The sequence below is a fragment of the Equus przewalskii genome, chromosome 1 (assembly GCF_037783145.1).
Source record: "Equus przewalskii isolate Varuska chromosome 1, EquPr2, whole genome shotgun sequence".
Classification (NCBI taxonomy): Eukaryota; Metazoa; Chordata; class Mammalia; order Perissodactyla; family Equidae; genus Equus; species Equus przewalskii.
In genome coordinates, this window is record NC_091831.1 from 157,803,424 (window position 1) to 157,820,591 (window position 17,168).

Here is a 17,168-nt window from a genome sequence, read left to right on the forward strand (position 1 = left end):
AGAGGCACCTGGATGGATGGAACTTACCTCAAACCTCCTGTGCACCCTGCCTCCCTCTAGAAAGTGGCCCGCAGTGAAGAACACTCAAGCTTGGAGAGACACTGCTACTATCTGCTATTACATCACTATCTGGGCCTCAGGATAATCTCTAAAATGGGGATAATCATACCTGCCTGATAGACTATTTGAGGGTTAAATGAGTCCATTCAAATCAAGAAATTGTTTTACAAACAGGAACTTTCAATTTGCTCTAGAATATGCTCAATGTGACTATAAAAATAAGTTAGTTGTCCATCTTGGTATCTTAGTTTGTCCATTGTATATAAAAATGGTTCTTATTTTAACCCCCTCCAGTATTAAAAGACCAAAACTTGATCCAATTGACACCGACTTCCTGGGTTCCCATTACAAGAAAAAATAACTGAGTCATGTCAAAAATGTTCACTTTCCCAGGGCTTCATTTGGTCCAGTGACACCATGTGCATCTGGAGGGGTTTCTGCTGTCAGCCACCACTCCCTCCAACCAAAGCAGGAGCTTCAGAACATCAGGTCCTGGGAAGACTGATGTAGTACGTGGGGTGACTTGTCAACAGCACACGAACTACAGATAAATACATGGGGCTTCATGCTGCTGCTTTGTTCCAGAATATTCATTCAAGCTTGTTTATACTAGAAAAAGTTTGGAAACGAATAGAATATCCTGAATATGAGACTCATTAAAATACCATGGTACACCCTTACAATGGAATACCATGCAGCCATTACGTAGAGTGAGGTACCCACTTGCTACTAGCAAGGAATATGTCCAAAACATACTGCTAATGGGAAAGACATAACGGTGCAGAACACTGCGTGGAAGAATATTATTATTTATGAGGAAGAAGGGGGAGATAAACACACATCTTATATCCATGTCAACAAGCCTATATGCATGTAATATATGTAGATATGTAAAGGCTGTAAAAGGATACAAAAAAAACCTGAATAATTATTGTGACTGGAAAAGAAAATTGAAGCCTAACAGACAAGGACCAGAGGAAGACATCCTTTTTACTAGACTTGCTCTCCTAATGTCTGAATTTATGTTGCCATTTGCATGTATAATGCATCTGTATATGTAAAGGAAACAGTTAAAATAGACTACCTCACTGTAGCCCTCTCTCAGTTGGGTAAGGAAGGGTGCCTGGTAACAGAACGTTCAAACAATGAAGTTATGAAATAAAACTTAAAATTACCATGGTGATGCAGCAAAGAGTTGACCTGCAACCCCCACCGTCACCCAGCAGAGAAGCAGAGGGCTGCAGACACCCCCTCCTTCGTCGTCCTGCCCTCCTTCCGCTCGTCCAGCCACCTTCGTACTCGAGAACCCATGGTACACAGTAGGCTCTCATTACTTAAGCTCTATTTGTTTATTCTCCAGCGCTTTTCCTCGGAGATTAAAAGAGGCTTTTGAAAGCTCGAGGTCCTCTCTAAGAAGCAGCAGGACATCAAGTCGGGTCCCTCAGGCCTGCGGGGTCCCGGCGGCACAGCGCCTCCTGCCGGCCAGGGTGGCGATGGCCGCAGGAACTGGCCGGAGCCCGCGAAGGCGCAGAGAGCACAGGTGGGGTCGCCCTGCTCCAGGTCCCGCACCCACCGCCCTCCTCCTCTCCCCGCTCTGCCGGCAGAGCCTCGTTCCCGGGCTGTGCGCGAAAGTCTGGTTTGTTGCTACGGGGGAAGCGGAAGGCACTCCGTGTAGAGCCTCCAGACTCCTCCCCAAGAGGCGGTGACCCGCCCCCGCAGTGGCGGAGCTCCTGGGGGTTAAGGGAACTGAAGAATAACGCCGTGGGCCCGGCCTTCGGGGCCCAGGGTCAGCGCCATCCGAGTTTTATGAGAGCAATCCGTGGGCAAATCGGTCCCCGAGTCCAAAGACCATCATCCCGGGGTGGGAACACAGCTCTGCCCAAGTAGACCCCACCACCCCATTATCATCGCGCACGCGCGCACTGACTCCCCAGCCCTCCTCTCCTCCCTCATTCCCGCCCAGGGAGAGGGCAGGAATTTGGGGAGATGGAGGAGCCAGGCGGCAAAAGAGGTCAGGCCAGAGCCGGCGCAAGCCCAGCACGAGATTTCGCAGCAGCTCCTGCCCTCTGCTGGCAGGAAGGTGCATTTACACGTGACGGTCACTGAGGGTCGCCGCCGGCGGCCTGCTCCTGCTAGGCTTTGCGGTCAAGAGCCCTCAGCCATCCGAGTGGCTGTGAGAGAGCCAGCGGGCTGGGGTCAGCCTGAGGTGCGGATTCCGGAGAGGAAGCATTAGAAGAAAGGACTGAAGTTCCCCACAGAAAAAGAGGAGTTGATCACCAGCACTCATCATATGGGGCGTGGGGGGTCTTCGTCAGCCCCTGTTAGGCCTCCTGGATGACCGGGGTGCAGATTCAGTCAAACAAGCAGCTGTTAAGGGCTGGCCTGGAGCCCAAATCAGTCAGTAACCTTGACGTCCCAGGAATATTGTACAGTGGCAGTTGGGCCCTTGATTTGGGGAGTCTTATTCAGCAAACATTTATGTGCCAGGCACTGTTAGAGGTATATGGGAGTCCTCAGGGAACACAGCAGGCCAAAAGTGAAAGACAAACAATAAACATAATGTGTAAGTGATTTAGACCCTTGCGTGATAAGCTCTGTGGGGAACATAGCAGGAAGGAGAATGGGGGGAAGCTATGGGTAGCATTTTTAAATAGGGTAGTTAAGGTAAGCCTCCTTGATGAGCTGATGTTTAAGCAAAGACTTAAAGGTGGTGTGGTAGTTAGCCTCGCATATATCTAGGGGGAAATGTAAAGCGAGAACGTGTCTTGTACGAACAGCAAAAAGGTCAGGTACTAGAGAAGAGTGAGTGAGACTAGTAGGGGATTTGTTCTGAAAGGTAAGTGTGGGAGGACAACTCACTTAAGAGTATAAGGACTTTTGTAAGGATTTTAGCTTCTACTCGGTGAAACGAAGAGATGCTAGAGGATTCTGAGCAGAGTTACATGACCTGAGTTGTGTTTTTAAATGCTTGCTCAGTGTGCTGTGTGTGAGGTCAAGGGTAGAAGCAGAGAGTCCAGGTCCAAGGCTTTTATAATAATCCTGGTGGGAAGAAATGGTCTCTCAGACTAGGTGGTAGCAGTGGAGCCAGAGAGAGAGGATTGGATGCTGGATATGTTTTGAAGGTGAAAACACTTGATTTGATTAACAGATTGGAAGTGCTACAAAAGAAAAAGAAAGGAATTAAGAATAATACCAAAGCTGTTGGCCTCAGAGTGGAAAGGATAACTTTATCTTCAACTGAGGTGGGGAATGCTAATGGAGGAGCAGTTTCAAGGGACGAATAGTGGAGAAGAAAATTTTTTCCATCTGAGACACGTTAAGTTTGAGGTGCCTATTAGACATCCAGTGAAGATGTCGAGTGGACAGTTGGACATATGAGTCTGAAGTTCAGGAGAGAGAGCTAGGCTAAAGGTGTAAATTTGGGAATTGTTGGAGAATCAGTGTCTTTTAAAGCCTTGAGACTGTGTAAGATGACCAAGAGAGTGTGCGTAGATAGAGAAGAAGACAAATAACTAACCCCTGGGGCTCTCCAAAATCCAAATACCGGGGAGAAGGGGAAGAAGTTATGGAGGAGGCTGAGAACAAAAACCCTCTGAGTCATGGAAGAGCCAGGAGACAGTGAGGTCCCAGAGACCAACATGCAGCTTGGTGCGACTATGTGCCTTGAGGGTCCCAGGACTGATCTCACGATGCTTTTCATCTTTGCCTCTGTCACAAGAAGCCCATTCCCAGGTCAGCCTCATCAGGGAGGAAGGAGTGATCAACTGTGCCTAATGCTGCTGAGCACAGAGAATCAAGCCTGTTGGGGTGGGGAGGTCTTATTTCAAATGCAAGGAGCACCCTATTACCCCTATTGACGGAGCTGAGGAGTCAGGGGTATTGACTGAGGAGATTTACAAAGTTCCTGGCCTAGAAGAAGACTGTCTGGGCCAGGAGTGAGTAGGAAGAGGTCCACATCTGAGTCATGTTTTCTGTCCTAGAAGAGGGAATGAAGAGACAGAGAATAGGGCCTCTGTGTCTCACTTCCCCTGATTTACTAGTCCCTCCTTCCCCAGACTCCAGACCTCCGTACTTCACGTTCTCTCCCTTTCTCCTCTCTCCTCACTCCTCTAAGGACTCAGCTGAGGACTCACCTCACTTTGTCATATCCTCCTTCCTCTTATGCATCCAGTCCAGTTCCTCCTTCCTTCCTCCCCTCCATCCCACTACCTTGACTCTGCACATTCTCCTGGAGATCTCTACAGGTTGCACATACATCCACTCCATTTTTTAAATTGCTACATAGCACCAGTGGAACCCTCATATCAAGGAGCCATGTGTGGGGCTGGCCTGGCGGCAAATCGGTTAAGTTTGCACATTCACTTTGGCGGCCCGGGGTTCACCAGTTTGGATCTTGGGTGCGGACCTATGCACCAGTTGTCAAGCCATGCTGTGGTGGGTGTCTGACATATAAAGTAGAGGAAGATGGGCACAGATGTTGGCTCAGGGCCAGTCTTCCTCAGCAAAAAGAGGAGGATTGGTGGCAGATGTTAGCTCAGGGTTAATCTTCCTCAAAAAAAAAAAAAGGAGCCATGTCTTCAATTCCCAGTTCTATACTAGCTTTCTGTGTCAGCTAGACAAAGCATCCCACCATTCTGGTCCTCGGTTGCTAAATGAAAGACTTGTAACAAAAGACCTCTCAAATTCCTTTCAGCTCAGATTCCTGTAGTTCCCTGAATCCCTGATAAAGGAGTAGGGGTGTGTGTGTGTGTATAGAGGAGTATCTACAGAAAGGGCAATCCACATTTCTGAATTTTTCTACTGTATAAATCTGATCTTCTTAAAAGATTATGCCTAAATCCAGAAGAAATAGCCTGATTACTTGAAGTAAAATTATTGTATTATGTATACATATATGTATGTATATGTGATGGTTAATTTTACGCATCAACGTGACTGAAACACAAGGTGCCCAGATATTCTGTCAAACATTATTGTGGGTATTTCCATGAGGGTTGCTTTGGTTGAAACCAGTACAGTCATGCACTGCCTAATGAAGTTTCAGTCAACAATGAACAGCATATACCCTGATGGTCCCATAAGATTAGCACCATGTAGCCTAGGTGTGTAGTAGGTGTACCATCTAGGTTTGTGTGAGTACATTCTATGACTTCAAACAACGATGAAATCACCTAACAACACATTTCTAAGAATGTTATTCCATTAATAAGCGATGCATGACTATATTTAAATTGATAGACTGAGTAAAGCAGATTGCTCTCCCTATGTGAGTGGGCCTCATCCAATCAGTTGAAGGCCTGAATTTTTTTTAAAAAGGCCGACGGTACCCAAATAAGAGAGAATTCTTCTGCTGGATGGCGTTCAAACTAGGACATTGACATTTTCCTGCTTTCTGACTCAAACTGAAACATTAGCTCGTCCTGAGTGTCAAGGCTGCCTGCCTTCGGACTAGAACTACACCGTCGGCTCTCCTGAGTCTCCAGCTTGTCAACTCACCTGGAGATCTCGGGACTTGCCAGCCTCCATAATTGCATTAACAAATTCTTTACAATAAATCTCTTTATATATATTTAGTATACATCCTATTAGTTCTGTTTCTCTGGAAAAACCTGACTAATGCAGGATGTATGTTTATGATTGTTGCTGTTGTTGTTGTTGCTTTAAGATTACCAAGAAAAACATTTATTATATTGCAGGCAACATGCAAATCCCTATGCCTCAGAGCCGTTGTTCAACTGAGCAAGAGAAAAGATCAGCACAGAAGGCTGCAGGGTAATCTTACACCGCTGAGACTGGCAAGGTGTGAAGACCGGGTAATTGGCTAACGCACTGGGGGATATCAATCAGTCAGCAAATGTTAATAGAGTAGCTACCATCCTTGGCTGTCTCCAATAGCGTTCACCAACCTCTGGTCTAACAGGAAAAGAAGAGGCCTAAAATTTATTAAACCTAAAAGGTGCTTTGATGAGTGCTATAGAGCCTAAAGTATCTCAGCATCATTGACGATTTTTATTCCTTATGGAATGTTGAAGATAAATGCAAGGAGTGTTGAAAATAGAAAAGGAAGCCACCACCTCTTTGATGCACCTATTTCATACAAGGAAATTGGGATTAAGGCTCGTAGTAATGCTGTCCAGTAGGTAACACTCTCTACACTTTCTAGTGTTTTCACCTGTGCTCAGGATCTAGGGTGACCCACCATTAGGCTTAGGAGGTGTGTAGCATAAAGAATTACCGTTTCCCTTGTAGAAAAGAGAAAGCAAGCTGCTTATCTGCAGCTGATCTGTCTTTTTTAAAAGCCCATGCACTTAACAGACAACCAAGCTTGTGCCTCTTAAGAGAAGGATGTGAGGCAAGTGGGAGACTGAGGTGGGATAGAGATGATGCTCCATGCAGGAAAATATCCCACTTTGGATTAATAACATGTCTTGACGGTTAAGAGGCCAAGGACTCCTCTGAAAGGCATTCAAGGGAAGGCCCCAAACACTAAGAATATCAGCAGTGGGGCCAGCCCTGTGGCCAAGTGGTTAAGTTTGCGCACTCCGCTGCAGGCGGCCCAGTGTTTCGTTGGTTCGAATCCTGGGCGCGGACATGGCACTGCTCATCAAACCACGCTGAGGCAGCATCCCACGTGCCACAACTAGAAGAACCCACAATGAAGAATATAAAACTATATACCAGGGGGCTTTGGGGAGAAAAGGGGAAAAAAAAAAGAATATCAGCAGTAATGACTATTGTTTGGAAACTAGTGGAATAGCTGAAATAGAGAAAGCAGAAAATCATGGTGGAGACCCAGGTTAGCCTGACTGTTTATCTCAGGGTTTCCCAGACATCAGGCATCCTCCGCCATAGCTCCTTTCCATCTGTAATATTAATTAATATCTCCTTTTTATCAACTCACTTTTTCACACAGTTTTGTTTTAAGCAATAATACATATGAAACCACAGATTGAATGCATTGATTATTCATTCACACTAAAATTAACACTTTAAATATTTATCTGTGTGCTCCCTAACATCAGTCCTCTCACCTCTCACCAGCTGTACACATTTCATACTTTTGCAAAAAGCTTTATCTTGAGCTTTAACTAAAAAAATTCTACCTGGAAAAAATGCTTCTACAGAAGAACAAAAAACCCAGAGGCAGTAGGAAAAATGAAGCCCAAGGTCAAAGATTTGGTCATATTTATCCAATTCTGTTCAAAAGAGAGGCTAAACCAAGCAGGCTCTACATTCTCATCATTAAGGAGGTGTTTCTAATTGCTCGCTAGGACAGTTCCTCATATTTTTCATAGAGTTAAGGAAAGAAGTAATTCCATGTATTTATTTTATTATTTCTGTTTGCTCTGATTCCATGAGTAAAGTAGTAATGTTAAGAGCTGATTCTTTTTGTCCCAGTTTTGGCAAAGGACCCCAAGAAATAGGGGCCAGTGATTGAGCCATCTCAAGTCCACCTAAGCAGGACTTGGTGAAAAGGAAGGAGATGGAACCCTGTTTGGCAACCTTAGCCGACTGTCAACCCCCAGTCTAGAAAAGAGCTCGCAAAGACCTAGAAACAAGATAATTTTTCTCAATATACATAGTAGCTACATTCCCAGATATTCTTTGTGTTTTAAAACCATGCAAAATACAAAAGATTTAGATTAGAGGCTCAGATAATTATAAGCTATTTATTGCCCATGTTAATATCCAAGAGGACTGTCATAAGTTGTGTAGGACATGCACTAATTCTTCATTTTTCAGGGCTTTGCTACATATTGTTGATAAATACTGAGCACACCTGGCCCCTATCCATTATATTCCAGTACTGCCTCCCTCCCCAATCATTATAGTTAAAAAAAAATACCTCTAGAAATTTCAAAGCCACAAAGTCACTGGAAACAACTGATCTAGAAGTATAATGAAACTATGTGTAAAATTACTTATCTTGTGCCATTATGTCATCAAATAGGAATAGCTCCAACTGCATTTTAGCCACATCCTCACATCCTCACAAGACTTTACTTATTTTTAATGGCCTCTAACAATGTTCAACTATTCATTAACTCAGCACACACATTTCAAGCTTTACAATGTGCTGGGCCCTTCTCTAGGCACTGGAGATATAAATGTGAATAAGAATAATTTATGTCCTCCAGAGCTCCAATGAGAAGACTGGAAGCTCACAGACATTTATGATACACAATGACAATTCAGCATCACAGAGTTTTTTGAGACCAAAATGACTAACACAAATAAAAAGGCCCTGTAATGCAGTGAAGTTAGCTCCTTCCCATTCCCTCTTGAATGATGAAAACTGGTGCGCGAGATCCCTAGGAAGTCTCAACAAGGCCTCCAATGCAAAAGCCTTCCTCAGTGACCCACTCCACATTCCATGTCTGTGTCAATGACAGTGTGATCAGTTCAGAGCATCCTTCAGGAAGTGATTACCTCAAATACATCACTGCAGTCTTTCCTGTACTTTCCTATTTCATTCTAGAAACTTGATCAAAACGATCAAGATCTCTTTTGTTCAATAGGCTTCAGAGGAGATGAGTAAGGGGCTCCATACATGAAGAAGGAAGGCCTGGGCCATCTTCCTGAGCCCGAGACAGCAGGGAGAGATCAACACACCAACTGACTTTTGAGCTCAGGTTACTTACTCCACTCATCACAACTAAATTAACCTGCACCATGTTATTATTATGACAGTCCTTCCAGTAAGCAGGGTGCATTGTCGTTCCAGTAGACAGCTGGTGCATTAGGAAAGCCGTATGCAGGAAGGTATTGACGGTTGGCATCTCCTTATCAGCAGGTTAAGGGCAGACACTGCAAGAGTACCCAGGGGCTGAAGAAATTGCAAGTGCTAGACATCGAGATGGCTTTGAGCAACCCTGTGGCCAGTGTCCTCAACAGTAGTTCTTACCACAATGCAGAAGACCTTCTCCTGGGACCACATCTTACAAAGTCTTTTGATTACAAATAGTGGCATAATGACATTAGCTGATAATTCAGTGGCTACTGTGACACTGATGTGGTGATTAAACTAATGAAATAACAGAACAAGCTCACATTTAGCAGTCTCTTGATATGAAAGACAAAGTCATGCTGAGAATCCAGTGTACTTTCATTAACATGAGTTTGTATTGATTCCTGCATCAAATAAACAGGTCCTCAGCCCAAGATCTTTGCTGTCAACTAGCCATTTGGATTTAAGTGGAGGCAATGGAGGGCAGTTAAAAATGTGCAGAGGGAAGCTTTGGAAGGAGAAACTATCAGAAAATGTGTTTGGGGATGTTCTCTGAACACAGTTTACAAGAGAAAGGTTAAGGATTGGGTAGGGTATCATCTAGACCTCTGTTAGGACACATACCAAGTCTGCCGGGTCATAAACACAAATGTCTACAGGAGCCAGGCGGGTATCATCGCTGAGTGAACAGGCAGGATGGGTGTCAGGAGGGAGGAGTGGAATCAGGAAGACCTCCTGAGCTTCAAGAAGCAGCGGCTGCTGCTCAGCTCTAGCTGATGATTGCATTCAGGTAATGCTGGTCACATTTTGGGCTATTTTTAAGGCAAGCGAGGAATCCAAATTTTCTGTGTGAGAATCCGGATTTGCAATGGTTACTACCAACTCCAAAAATTATTTTAAAAACAAACAACAACAACAAACCCACTGTAGAGGCCGATCAGAGCAGCTCTTGAGCCAGGTGTACCCACCAGCCTGCAGTATGTGGGTCTTACCTCATATTATAAGCACTTGAGTACAGCTCTCTCTACCCATTGAGACTATGGATAAGCACCAGTGAGGGGCTACACTAGACCTAATTCATGTTTGCATCTTTATCACCCGGAAAAATGCTTCACACACAATCAATATGAAAAAAATTCTTAATAATTGAAGGAATGAAGGAATTTCACAAAACAAGATAACAAAGCAAAGTGCTATCAGCTCAGTCCTGTCCAGGTAACAATTTGTGTCCATATTTATAATATGACATCAACAGTAGCACGATGGCATATTCAGGTAACAAAAATATGGAAAGATAGCAAAAAACTATGTGAATTAATTTTGTTGGAAGATGACATTATATCAGGTCAAGAGTCTAATTCCCATTTTTCTCATCTAGAAGTTGGTCCAGGGATTTAACATCTATCTCTTACACTCAGGCCTTCCCCACCTTTGTGCATTTTTCTACACCAACCCCTTTGTCTAGAATGCCCATCTTTTCCCTAATGCCCCAGCAAATCCCTGCTCATCCTCACAGCCCTGCTCAGATAGAACCTCCTTCTGGAAGCCTTCCTGGACACATCAGGGAAAGTAACTTCTTTCATCCCCTGAACTCCCATAAAACTACATTCATACAAGAGTTATTAATTCTGCTCTTGTTAGTTTCTCTACTTCTCTATAAGCTACTTGGGGATCAAGACTACATTTCCTGTACTATATACCCTGTACTAACACAGTGTCAGGAACAGAGTGCGTAGTCCATAAATGGTGGTTTAAAATATAAAGATAAAGTTCCCATTTTACGTAATGAAATACAAGCACTGGGAATGCAAATGACAGTTGTGTATAAAACAGCACAGGTGTGAATGAATGCAAGACTCTAGAAACTTAGGTTGGAGTGATTTATACAACACCAGATATTCATTCTTTTACAGATTCTACAGAAAGGCCTCTGAGTTTTTTCAAGTTCTTAGTTGACACAAAGGGGAGGCAATAATCAGGTCAAGATTAAAAACTAGAAAAAGTAAATCCCATGCAAGTGGAACAGAGGAAAAAACTCAGAATTTAACAAACTACTTTAATCCTCTGCAGATTTTTGAGCAGCAAGAGATTCAAACACTCAAGTTTCCAGAACAAGGAGGTGATGAGATGGAGATTGTTTGTGTGACAAGAAAACCAAGGATATCACTAAAGCCAGAGAGGAAGCTGGGTTCCTCCTTTGCAAACAGCCCTCCTAGGCTCTATTTGTTCCAAATATTGGGCCTCTCTTTATGTCTCATGGCCCTTTGGTGGGCTGGAGTAAGATTAAAAAGAAGAAGGGAAGAGGGGCGGAGACTGAACTGGCCTGCAGAATCTTAGGAGGTTTTGTTGATGTCTGATATCCATATATCTTCAGAGCTTGGATAAAGGCATCTTACCAAGTTCAAAGCATAAATTTGGAAGAAGATTTGGCAGGAAAAGAAGAGACCACTTCCCATAACACATTCCACTCCTCTCCTGGTTTTAGCCCTTAACACAGAGATTGGCACATCTAATGCAGTCAGTGAAGAATTCCACTAATTCAGAAATGAAAAATAATTTCCATATCATAAATAAGCTCTTTCTCCTCACAATCATTCAACCTCCAGGGCCTCTGTCTCCCCACGGTCTCTCTAGCAATGAAGGGCTTTATAAAGACAGTTGATTTTCATCCTTCCTCGGGGCAGGGCTATAATGAAAATACTTCCAAAGCCTCCAAATTCTGCAATTTCCCAAACACAACAACAGAAAAGGAAAGACTCACTTAACATGGGAATCTTTATGAATCAGGGGAACACAAGATTATATATTAGTTTATATACATAAACTAATAAGTTTATATACATAAACTAATAAACACATAAGTTTAAAGTCTTCTTAGGTGTCCTAGCAAATACTCAAAAAACCCTCCTAGAATCCAACTTTATTTGACTCCTTAATGCGATAGCTGCCATTCTGCACCTCTAGGAAAAGTCATTGATCGAGTGACCAAACGCAGATGTTTGGGTTGACAGCTCAGCTCCAACTAAATCCTCCTCCCACTGCCTTGGATAGTAGCCTGATAATGGATAACCATGTTGGAATCTCAGCCTCAAAGAGTGGCAGGGCAGAGAAACAGCCGTAGGGAAGGTGTGAATTCAGGCCCAGTGTGGAACAACCCCGTCCCCTCTGCCTGAGGATGCTATGCTCGATGAAACTGACATATTACCTAATATTTCCAAGACCTTAATGAAAACACACATTTACTCACTTTACAGATGAGTAGGTTGAGCTAACTAAGCCTTTGAATGTAAAGTGTTTTTGTAGAGACAATACCATTTAAATCAGGTAATCGGAAATGCTGCTTGACAACCATATAGGTATGCGACCAATAAAAATGGCCAAAAGTAGACCTACCAGTTTATTTAGTATGTTCTAAAAACATGTGTTTCACAGGCAGGAATAATGACAGGGGTCCTTGGGGATGTAAAGAGTGAGAGTCACCAGAATGGAGACCCCCTTCCATCTCTTCTCACATTCTCAAATACATATTATGGAAACAACATTATCATCTAGAAAATAAAGCTGATAATACAGATAGGTTATCCTGGACAACTTTTCCTATTTTAGAGATGAAGAAACAGAGACAACAAGAAGGAAAGGATTTACCCTAAAGACACTGTGCACCCAGCTCCCTCTAAAAGGCAGCCAGAATAAACCGGAACACTCCAACTTTTGAAGAAGACACTCCTGGTTCTGCCACTACTGTCTGTTAACTCTGTGTGCCTCTGTTTGCTCATCTTTAAAATGAGAATAATAGCATTTCTATATTGTGGGTTGTTGTGAGGGTTAAATGACACAATTTAAGAAAAGAACTTACCCTATAGAAGTTGCTTGAAAATGAGAGCTTGCAATTTGCTCTAAAATTTTCTATATATGATTATACACTAAATTAGTTGTCTTTACATGTATCTAAGTTTATCTTACTCATATAAACAGGTTTACTTTCTCTCTCTCCAGTATTAAAAGACTGGAACTTTGAAACAATAATACTGACTTCTATCTGCAGAGATGTTACTGCTTTCGTCACAAGGGAAACATTCTGCTGGTCATGTTGTTATATTCTGGGAAATAATACTCTCCCAAGATTCCTTGGGGCAAGTGACACAGATATGCATCTGGAAGATTTGGTGTTTCCAACCCACGGCTCCCTCTACCCCACACTATGCAGGAGATTTAGTACGCCAGGTCCTAGAACACTGATAGTGCCTGGGAGTGAGCTTGCCAACAGCTAAATACACAGGGTTTGTTGGTGCCATTTTGTTCCAGGATATAAATTCCAGCTTGTTTATAGTAGTAAGAGATTGGAACAAACTGTATGCCCCTTGGTTAAAGAAGTGATTAAATAGCCTTAGAATAGAATACCATGCAGCCATTAACTAGAGTGAGGTACATACTTTGCCAAAATAGATTCTTAGTAGTGAAAAAATAAGGTGCAAAACACTGTGTATAGGAAGCTATTATATGTGAGGTAAAATGGAGGAGATGCACACAAACACACACAAACTTTTATACATACCAATAAGCTTATACATGCGCATAGGCTTATATATTCTGTATGGACTGTAAAAGGATACAACGAAAATGAATACTTGTTGCTTTTAGAAGAGAAACTGGAGCCTAAAGACAAAGATTAAAGGAAGATATCCTTTTCCTGTATACTGTATACACTTCCGTAATGTTTGACTTCATATTTTTACCATATGCATATACTATCATATCTATCTATCTATCTGTCTGTCTGTCTGTCTGTCTCTGTCTCCTCACAGAGAACCTTTGCTCTTGGAGCAGAAAAGCGAAGAACTCTGCTGATACTCTCTCACTCCTCCCCTCGTTCTCCTCTGTCTTCACTCCACTGTTGGAGGCTCATGGCACACAATGGATGCTCATTAGACCTGTCTGTTGCTGCTCTTCTCTTTGGAAAAGAGTGCGACTCTCCCGAGGCAACATGTAGGATGAGACCCAGCTTGAGAGCCAGTTTGCTGCGAAAGGGTAAAAATCTTGTGCTTTCAGGCCTAATTCTGCCTTGAGATATTTAAATCTTATGTTTATTTCTTTGTTGTTTTTCTTAGGGTTCGAAAAGGCTTTTAAAAGGTAAAGCCGGTCTCAGCCTTGCTAAGTAGAGACAAGAGGAAAAGATCTGGCGCCCTCAGGGCTCTTGGGGAGCAAGCAGCATCGCGCCCCCTGCCGGCCGTTGTAAGGGCGGCACCTAGGCGGAAGAAGAAGAAGGAGCCGCCAGAAGAAAGACGCCGCCGGCCCGGGTCATTGATCAGCGCCTCTGGGAGTTTTACTGGAGCAGCTGGTGAATAAATTGGCTCCACGATTCAGAGAGCATCAACCTAGGGTGGGATCAAGGCTGGCCGAAGTAGATGCTCCCTCCACGCCCAACCCACGCACTGCGCACGCAGCGAAGATTGCCGAGATGAAAAAGGAACTGGGGAAGCTGGAAAAGAGCCAAGTCAGCCTAGGAAGTCTCAGGCCCCCCCCCCCCCCCCCCCCCCGCACTCATCTGGCAGGAAGGGCAGTTGCGCTGGAGGAGACAAAGTGGCCCTTCTCCCATGGTCCACCCATGTCTCCTCACTCCCACCCCCTGCTACATGAAGCACCCTGAGAGAGCTGGCGGCCTGGGGTCAGTGAGGGGTGCAGATTCCGGGAAGTCGAATGAGGGGGAGACCACAGAAGGCAGTCCAGCTGGGGCGCTGGGGTCACGAGACCTCCTGTAGGGCCTGGTGGCCCGGAAGTCTAGCCCTCCAGATGAACCGCCTAGTTCCCCGAACAGGCCACGTGGATGTGCAGGGACCAGACCCCAGACCTAAGAGGACAGTCAGGGAGCCAGGACCCAGGGATACCACGCCCTTGGTGATCTCGAGTTTTCAGAAGCCAAGGTGTCAGTTGTCCATTGCAGGCTTCTCAGACTTTAGAGGTGTGGTGCCGCATGTGTCATTTATACTTTGTAAGCTCTGGGGAATGAAGGTATTGGAGCGCTGGCAGCCCCTGGAGACCATTCCCCTGCGCTGCGTCGTCACGTGGCCTTGCTGACGGGACCCATGCAGGCTCTTGGGCCTCAGGTAGTCTTGAGGGCGCTGTACAAGCCCAGGGCCTGGGAGAAAATAGTCTGATCTAGTAGCAGAACTGGAGGATGGCCCATGTCAGAACCACGTTTTCTGTGAAAGACATGAAGTGGGGATCAGTCCCTTCCCGAGACACCTATCTTTCCCGCCTCCCAGTCCAGAAATGCAGTATTGCAAATTGTCTCCACCCTCCACCCGACTTTTTCTACACTCTCTTTTGCACTCTCTCGAAAACTCACTGGGTCACACCCTCTTCTTCTTGACCCTCCTCCTACCTTTTCTTCTCCAGAGCTTCTCCTTCCTTTATTCCCATCCCTCTGCCCTGGCCCAGCACAGTCCTAATCATATTTCTTGTGTCTAGATTCCTTCCAGGAACTGAGATGGAGGGAGCTGTCACACAAGAAAATGGCCACATTCCCCCTCCTTCTGGACCCTGTACAGAGATGCCGTCTTATCCCAAAGGGTCTGTGATCCTCACCTCACTGCTCCTCAGTAACTGCCATAACTGGCACCTGTAAAGGGCTTTAGGGATGACAAAACTCCTTTTTCCATCTGATTCTCACCACAACTGTGTGAGTTAAGGCAAGTACTTTTACACCCCCATTTTATAAAGAGAGGACTGACTCTCGGGAAGTTTCAATGACCGGCCCAAAGTCAGAGAGCTCCTAAGTGAGAAGCAGCCTAGAATAATGGTGAGCCCTTCAAATTAAATAAAAACCAAGTCTCCCCCGTTACAAACCTGCTTCATGCTGCAAACTAAGAAAGCATCTCTCTCTTCGCTCACTTCACCTGATTTATAACTGATGCAGGGTCAGTAAGCTGAGTAGTCGAAAGAAAGATTTCTTGGACTCTCAAGGTCTGGCAGTAGTGCTCTTTTATTTAAAGAATAGTGTGGAATAGCATGGGGACAGGACCCATGGGCAGTAAAGAGCTGCTGCATGGGGACAGGAACCATGGGTAGTCAGAGCTGCTGCCTGGGGACCAGACCCACGGGCAGGAGGAGCTGCTGCTGCAAACATGGGTTGACAGTAGGGCTAAATTTAAGGCATAGGTATGTGAGTTATCTCTTTACAAGACAAAGGAAAGAATATTGACAAATAGAAATGGCAAGCAATAGTATATATTGGAGTGTATGAGGAAGCCATTTGGTATAAACCTAGTTCGGCCTGACTTTGTTCTTTCCAAAAGGGCCTGACTGTGGCTGTTGAGCACACATTGTATATCTGTTTTAAACATTTACTATGGCAAGAACAAATGCCCTTAAGATAGAGGTGCAACATTCCCCCACATTGGCATTTCCTTAGGGATAAGCATCTTTCCTTAGGCTAGGAACTGATTGCTGTGCTCACCTTTGACCACCCAGCTCACCTGTGACCACCCAGCTCCAGACAACAGACCTGCCACCCTGCTATGTTCCCCAAGACAGCAGACCTACCTGCTGTTTCCATCAATCTCTGCGCCAACAGAGCAGTCTCGCAACTATTGTAAAAGGGACATTTCAATCATATGTGAAACATCCTGTTTGGGGGTATATAACCACTCTGTGCACCCCACTTCTTTGGTGCCCTTTCTTCCTTCGGGAAGAAAGGTCCCGGGCCATGGTCCTCAGATTTTAGCTCAGAATAAACTCTCCCAAATTTTCATTTATAGATTGGTTATGGATTATTTTCATTGACAATATGTAAAAACAGTTGTTAAAATGGTATCAGTGCCAATAGGATCTGGTTATTGGGTGGTCCTATAACTTTTAGATAAGAATCAAACTGGATTAAGTAAATGGCAGAAGCCACCACCTTAAATATTATGTTCAGCTAAAGACAAAGGAGGATGTTGGGGTGGGGGGGGGGTCAGTTACTTGAGGTTACCAGACATTAAACAACTTAAGTCCTTGCCTTCCCCATTAAGAGTTTCTGGAGATAAGGCCATCCCCCCTTCCTCCTGGTGCAGAGAGGGAGACACCCCCTACAGATGGAGACTTCCTTCACAAATGCAAATGTCTCTCATCAAAGGGCAAGCAAATTCCACTCCTCAGAGCCTCCTTCTCATCTGCAGTTTTTAAAAGTAACCAGCCTAAGATAATCCTCATCAATAACTACACCTCACTTGGCCCCTTGCCCACTCTTCTCCCTGGGACCACAGAAGGGTCACCACAGCTCTCTCTACCCCTCCAGTGAGAATCCTCACATTCAGAGTCGTGATCCCATGCACGTGGCCCCCTTTGCTAGGCCCTGGGCTGAGGATCGCATGAGGTTAGAGTTGGGCGTCTGTGGCTG

The 17,168-nt window shown here is 44.6% G+C and overlaps 2 long non-coding RNA genes across 2 annotated transcripts; one reads left to right on the top strand and one right to left on the bottom strand.

Moving 5' to 3' along the window:
* Positions 1-282: 282 nt before the first annotated feature.
* On the bottom strand, positions 283-1,471 carry LOC139077404 (uncharacterized). Its single transcript, XR_011529906.1, has 2 exons — positions 1,236-1,471; positions 283-669 (listed from the first exon to the last, which is right to left on the bottom strand). It is a non-coding gene; the product is annotated as an uncharacterized lncRNA (long non-coding RNA).
* Positions 1,460-6,032, top strand: LOC139077401 (uncharacterized). Its single transcript, XR_011529905.1, has 2 exons — positions 1,460-1,600; positions 5,757-6,032. It is a non-coding gene; the product is annotated as an uncharacterized lncRNA (long non-coding RNA).
* Positions 6,033-17,168: the final 11,136 nt, after the last annotated feature.